Source organism: Budorcas taxicolor, chromosome 11 (assembly GCF_023091745.1).
Source record: "Budorcas taxicolor isolate Tak-1 chromosome 11, Takin1.1, whole genome shotgun sequence".
Classification (NCBI taxonomy): domain Eukaryota; kingdom Metazoa; phylum Chordata; class Mammalia; order Artiodactyla; family Bovidae; genus Budorcas; species Budorcas taxicolor.
In genome coordinates this window covers 51,946,715-51,953,769 of record NC_068920.1, presented here as the reverse complement: position 1 = coordinate 51,953,769, position 7,055 = coordinate 51,946,715, and the positions used below count along the sequence as shown (strand labels likewise).

Below are 7,055 nucleotides of genomic sequence, written 5' to 3'. Positions count from 1 at the left end.
TTTACTGAATCTGTTACTATATTACTTCTGTTTTACGTTTTGGTTTTTTGGCCACAAGGCAGGTAGGATCTTAGCACCTCAGATCCCTCCTCCACCAGGGATCAAACCCACAGCCCCTGCATCGCAAGGCAGTCTTAACTACTGGACAGCCAGGGAAGCCCCTGATTCAAAACTTTTAAAGTCTGGATTGTCTCTCAATAACTCACAGTAAGACTACTAGTTCCCACCTGGGTACCACAGTGGCCCACCAGCTTGCGGGTGGCTTGCTTTTAAGCAGGAGTTTTCAGGTCAAGACCACTAGATATTGAAGGGAGATTTTGGACAGGAACAAAAAATTAAGCAACAAGGAGGAGAGCAGGCGGAGCTGGTGGGAGCGGGCCTGTTGCAAGATGGCGGCGAGACCACGTGGTCTCCGCTGGTTTCAGGGCCGCCACTGGCAGCGGCTGCACGGCCTCTGGTCAGACGGATCTCCATCCCAGCGAAGGCCCCTGCCTCAAGCGGGCCCAGCAACGTTGCGGCCTTTCTGGTCAAGCCGTGGACCCTCCTGAGCGACCCCTGACAGACACACGGAGCTGTGTCCACATGCTCGACCAGGCGGGCTGGCTGCCTGAATCCCCGAGCAAGGCGCGGCCAGCCTCATGCAGCAGCTCGACCCCTGTGGCTTCCAGAAGGTGGTCTGCTGGGAGCCAGCATGGGGAATCCCGCCCATGGCAAAGGTTATGAGGAAGAGGCCTGATGGGCAAAGGCGAGATCAGGCCTCAAGGTGCCCCCCTTCTCGAGCATCTACCCCCAAACCAGAATCTGTCTGTTTTACTATTTCATGACTTTCACCAACTCTCCTGACATACAGGAGGCTATCCCCAACCACCCTTCTCTGGAGAAAATCAATTTAGGGCTCTAGCTAATAAGTCTCCTGGACATGAGAGGAATATTTCAAATCAAACCCCCTCTGTTAGCATTCTAGCTTGCTTGGCAGGTTTCCCCAGACTTTTACAACTACGCATGTGATTGTTTACAGCCCCCCAGCTGTGAGAGGCAAGGGAAGCCTAAAACATAAAGCCTTTCAAAGAGTTAAAAGTTATTAGAGTAGTGCTGGTGTAGGATTTCATTATTGGGCCAATGCTTGTTGCTAAGTTCCCATATCTCTTATCCACTGTGCACCTGGGAGTGCATTAGTTAACATAGTTGGAAAGTAAGAAAAACAAGTGTAGCCTTGAAATTAACCACATCAGACTTTTGAGTTAATTGGTTCTTTCTTGTAACTCACTGCACCTTTGCTCCTAGAGAAATGTAACTCTGTTTAACATTTTCTGAGGCTGACACGGATTAGAAATATAAAGAAAAAACATTTCAAGGGAAAATAAGTTTTCTGGTTGGGCAGCCCTTATCAAAAGAGGGCCATAAAATGTCCACAGGTCTCCAAGGCCAGAAGATAATGTACACAACATTGTCTATGGGAAAGGTTTGCAGAAAAAATCCTGGTTTCGATAAGGGCAAAACTGCTGGAATGTTTGGCTGACTCTGTGTGGATCACAATAAACTGTGGAAAATTCTGAGAGAGATGGGAATACCAGACCACCTGACCTGCCTCTTGAGAAATCTGCATGCAGGTCAGGAAGCAACAGTTAGAACTGGACATGGAACAACAGACTGGTTCCAAATAGGAAAAGGAGTACATCAAGGCTGTATATTGTCACCCTGCTTATTTAACTTCTATGCAGAGTACATCATGAGAAACACTGGACTGGAAGAAGCACAAGCTGGGATCAAGATTGCCTGGAGAAATATCAATAACCTCTGATATGCAGATGATACCACCCTTATGGCAGAAAGTGAAGAGAAGCTGAAAAGCCTCTTGATGAAAGTGAAAGAAGAGAGTGAAAAAGTTGGCTTAAAGCTCAACATTCAGAAAATGAAGATCATGGCATCCGGTTCCATCACTTCATGGGAAATAGATGGGGAAACAGTGGAAACAGTGTCAGATTTTATTTTGGGGGGCTCCAAAATCACTGCAGATGATGACTGCAGCCATGAAATTAAAAGATGCTTACTCCTTGGAAGAAAAGTTATGACCAACCTAGACAGCATATTCAAAAGCAGAGACATTACTTTGCCGACTAAGGTCCGTCTAGTCAAGGCTATGGTTTTTCCAGTAGTCATGTATGGATATGAGAGTTGGACTGTGAAGAAAGCTGAGTGCCGAAGAATTGATGCTTTTGAAGTGTGGTGTTGGAAAAGACTCTTGAGAGTCCCTTGGACTGCAAGGAGATCCTACCAGTCCATTCTGAAGGAGATCAACCCTGGGATTTCTTTGGAAGGAATGATGCTAAAGCTGAAACTGCAGTACTTTGGCCACCTCATGGGAAGAGTTGACTCATTGGAAAAGACTTTAATGCTGGGAGGGATTGGGGGCAGGAGGAGAAGGGGACGACCGAGGATGAGATGGCAGGATGGTCGTGAGTCTGAATGAACTCCGGGAGTTGGTGATGGACAGGGAGGCCTGGTGTGGTGCGATTCATGGGGTCGCAAAGAGTTGGACACGACTGAGCGACTGAACTGAACTGTATGACTTTGCATCTTTCATTTCCCTCTATGTACAAGTAAAGGTATAAAAGACGCTTTTGAAAATAAAAAAAAATGGGCCTCACTCGAAGAAGCTTGGTCACCCCGTGTTTTTCTTTTTTTCTCTCTCTTACTTTCTTTCTCAGGCTGATCCCTTGGAGCATGGAGGCTCCCTGCGCTCACCTATCTGCCTGGGTTTCTAAGACCTGAACGGGAAGACGTTTTGCATCTTCACTCCCTCAGGAGACCGGGAGGGCACCTGTGGCCTCCGTGAACAGGGCAAACTCCTTGTCTTGGAGTTTTATTGGCTTTCTATGTAAACCAAGGAATATCAGCCTCTTTCTCTCCTCTGTTTTCTTATCTACAACATTCTTTCCTTATCTCTCTCTAAATCATTCGCTGACGCTGTCACACTTTGGATTCCCTGGATCCAAGCTGGGGCAGGATCCTGGCAGTGGTCCTCATCGAGACTGGCAGCTGGGTCAGGCCAGAGTCGATGACCCCGAGTGCCAGCACTGTGCTTCCTGCATGGCCAGGAGTAGCTCCTGGAGAACAGTCAGGAGGGAAGTGACTGCGTGTCCACCCTGAAGAATGAGGACATAAAGCTTCACCAGGACAGTGTTACCAGGCTGCTGACCGCCTTTCCGTGGATGAAGGGGAAGCAGGAGAGCACGGACTCCAACCTGCCCTGCATGAAGCCGATGATGAGCCCCTGTGGCAGGAGATGGCCGACCTGCAGCAGAAGCATGCCAGGCCGCAGAAAGCTGTTGACAGGCTCGTCCACATCCTCATCTGGCTGGCGTGTCCAGCTGGATCCTGCAGGTGATGAGAACGATCCCGGTGGTGCTGAAGACGGCAGCTCAGCACATCCCAAACCCCAGAATGGCTGGCAATACTCCCTGAAGCAGGTTCACGACAGCCCCTTACGAGGCTCCCGCCTGGCCTCCAGCAGCTCTGGACCTACAGTTGCCAGCTCTGGACCCATCATCTGTGACATCACTGAGCTGCCCCCGGCAGCCCCTTGGCAAAGAGAGGCCCCTGTCTAGCAGGCCCTTGGTTGGAATCAAGGAGGAGTCCCCCCACCCCCCAGCCCACCTCAGAGCCCCTGGGCCAAGGATTCCGGTCCCGGTCGCAGGCACCCACCCTCCATGGTGGAAACTCCCTTGTCTCCAGTTCAGTTCAGTTCAGTCACTCATTCGTGTCCAACTGCAGCACGGCAGGCCTCCCTGTCCATCACCACCTCCCGGAGCCTACTCGAACTCATGTCCATCGCCTCCCTGATGCTATCCAACCATCTCATCCTCTGTCATCCCCTTCTCTTCCCACCTTCAATCATTCCTTGCATCAGGGTCTTCTCCAATGAGTCAGTTCTTCGCATCAGGTGGCCAACCAAAGTTTTGGAGTTTCAGCTTTAGCACCAGGCCTTCCAATGAATATTCAGGATGATTTCCTTTAGGATGGATTGGTTGGATCTCCTTGCAGTCCAAGGGACTCTCAAAAGTCTTCTCCAACATCACAGTTTGAAAGCATCAATTCTTTGGCGCTCAGCTTTCTTTATAGTCCAACTCTCACATCCATACATGACTACCAGAAAAGCCAAAGCTTTGACTAGACGGACCTTTGTTGGTAATGTCTCTGCTTTTTAATGTGCTGTCCAGGTTGGTCATAGCTTTTCTTCCAAGGAGCAAGCATCTTTTAATTATATGGCTGAGTCACCAGCTGCAGTGATTTTGGAGCCCAGCCACCCTCATTGACTCCATTCTGCGGGAGAATCTGAGTCTGCCGCCCAGGCCACATCGACCACACCCTTTACAGATGGGGGTTGGGGGAGCACCCTCCCCACAGTCCCTGCCCCTCTTGGCCCCGCCCCCGCTCCCCATCAGGTGCCTCAGTCTAACCACCTGGACAATTTGGCTCACGCCCCGAAGATGCCTGGGATTGCCCATCTCTTCCCCAGCCCCTCCTGCTGTCTGCATTACTGAGTCCAGTCAGAGACTGAGCTCAAGGACCGCTTGGATCCACAGACTCCAACCTGGATGACCTGCAGACCAGGCAGGCTAGGCACGGCTTCCACGTGGACACTAGCGCCTTGCTGGATCTGTTCTGCCCCTTGGTGACAGTGCCCGACAGGAGCCTGCCTGACCCGGGCAGCAGCCTGGCCCGCAAGCTCCCTGGGCCTCTAGAGGCATAGAACAGTAGCCCTGACTCCGGGAAGCAGCTCCTGCAGGCCCCAGGCTCTGTGGCGGCCAGCGACCTTCCGGTGCACTTCGAAATGAAGGAGGGCTCCTGTTTCTCCCAGGGGGAAGACCACAGAAGGATCCCACCATCTCCCTGTTAACGGGGAGGAGGGCCGGCCTGTGCCCTCCCCACCCCTCCCAATGCAGGGCTGGTCTCAGGAGCCTGGTAACTGATCTGCCATGGCCCCCAGTCAGCACCAAGGGCCACTCCTGGGTGCCATCACTTGCTTGGCACTTCACAGCCACACTCGGACTGACCACTTCAGGTAGAACTGTATTTTGGGCTTTTTACATGAGAGATACCCCCCCACACACACCTTTTGGCTTTCTCCTTCCACTGAGATGTTGTTGTCTTTACTCACTCAGTCGTGTCCAACTCTTTGTGACCCCATGGACTGTAGCCCACCAGGGTCCTCCATCCATGGGATTTCCCAGGCAAGAATACTGGAATGGGTTGCCATTTCCTTCTCCAGGGGATCTTCCCAACCCAGGGATCAAACTTGGGTCTCCCACATTGTGGGCAGGTTCTTTACCATCTGAGCCACCAGAGATAGACAGATACATGTGTGGATGGACACACGAGACAGGCAGAGATCTATGAACGTCCGGGCTCTGTCTGTGGCTGGGAAAAAAAAAAAACAAAAAAACATGGAGGAAACAGAGAAGAGGGAAAGGCTTCATAAATTATAATAAATTTCCTCATAGATAAGCTAGAGTATCTATGAAAGAAAAACAGGATGCTGGGAAAAAAAATTAGCAAGAAGGTGCAGTAAGATGATCAATAGCATATGAGAAATAAAACCTTAAGGCCAATTTTAAGATCTAGATTTTATTACGTCTTACGATGGAAAGAAGCTACTGGCGTTTAAAAAACAATTGTCATTATCCTTAGCTCAACCAACCAATAAAGGTACATACCTTCTTTTTTGTCTTAAAAATGACTGAAATCTCTAAAGAAAGAAATGTATCTTTCTCCGAGAAACTCTTTCTCTGAAAAATTCTTGCAAGTACCTAGATAACTGGAGAAATTAAGTCTCGCCCTAAATATTGAGAAGGCTCTTTAAAGCATATGCAGTTAAAAATTAAAAGCTGGCTTGGTTAAACCGTAATCATGGCCTTCTAGGGGGGAAGGTGATTCCTCTGTGTCTCTGAGATATAAATGTCCTACATGATCTTACTAGGTTGCACTATTGTGTGTTTGTTTATATTAGGCCTATAAGAGGTCTTTTCCTATTCTTACTAGGTGGCCAAATGATGGATCCTTTTAAAATTAGAGAAACTAATAAATTATTAAATATAGAGCTTTCTCATTGTAAACAACTGTTTTGTTGGTACCTATAAAACACAGGGATTTCCTTGGTGGCTCAGATGGTAAAGAATCTGCCTGCAATACAGGAGACCTGGATTAAATCCCTGGGTTGGGAAGATCCCCTGGAGAAGGAAATGGCAACCCACTTCAGTATTCTTGCCTGGAGAATCCCGTGGACAGAGGAGCAACTACACTGAGAAATTATAATCTGTTTTGACTATTTAGGAATTGTATTGATTTGACGCTGCAAATATTTACAAAGGAACTCTTCCTATTGAATAGAGAGCATATGTGCAAAATCCCAAAGGGAGAAAGGCACATCCCCTGTGGTTTTGGTTTTTTTTTTTTTTTCTGTTCTGTACCAGTTCGCCTCTCAGGAGCCAAACTCTTACTGGTTTCTTCTGCATCTTCCCAGATGAAAGTGAAAGTGAAAGGTGCTCAGTCCTGTCTGACTCTTTATGACCCCACGGGATTCTCCAGGCCAGAATACTGGAGTGGGTAGCCTTTCCCTTCTTCAGGGGATCTTTCCAATCCAGGAATTGAACTGGGCTCTCCTCCATTGCAGGCGGATTCTTTACCAACTGAGCTGTCAGGGAAGCCCTCTTTCTGAATAGAGGCAACTTATTGGAAACAGTGACAAAATTTACTTTCTCGGGCTCCAGAATTACTGGAGATGGTGACTGCAGCCATGAAATTAAGAGACGCTTTCTCCTTGGAAGAAAAGCTATGACCAACCTAGAAGAAGAAGAAGTGAAGTCGCTCAGTCCGACTCTTTGCGACTCCATGGGCTGTAGCCCTCCAGGGTCCTCCGTCCATGGGATTCTCCAGGCAAGAATACTGGAGTGGGTTGCCATTTCCTTCTCCAGGGGATCTTCCCGATCCAGGGGTCGAACCCAGATCTCCTGCATTGTGGGCAGACGGTTTAACCTCTGAGCCACCAGGGAAGC

The 7,055-nt window shown here is 49.0% G+C and overlaps 1 pseudogene; it reads left to right on the top strand.

Moving 5' to 3' along the window:
- Nucleotides 1-389: 389 nt before the first annotated feature.
- LOC128055632 (heat shock factor protein 1-like) lies at nt 390-4,753 on the top strand (annotated as a pseudogene).
- The last annotated feature ends 2,302 nt before the right edge of the window (nt 4,754-7,055 follow it).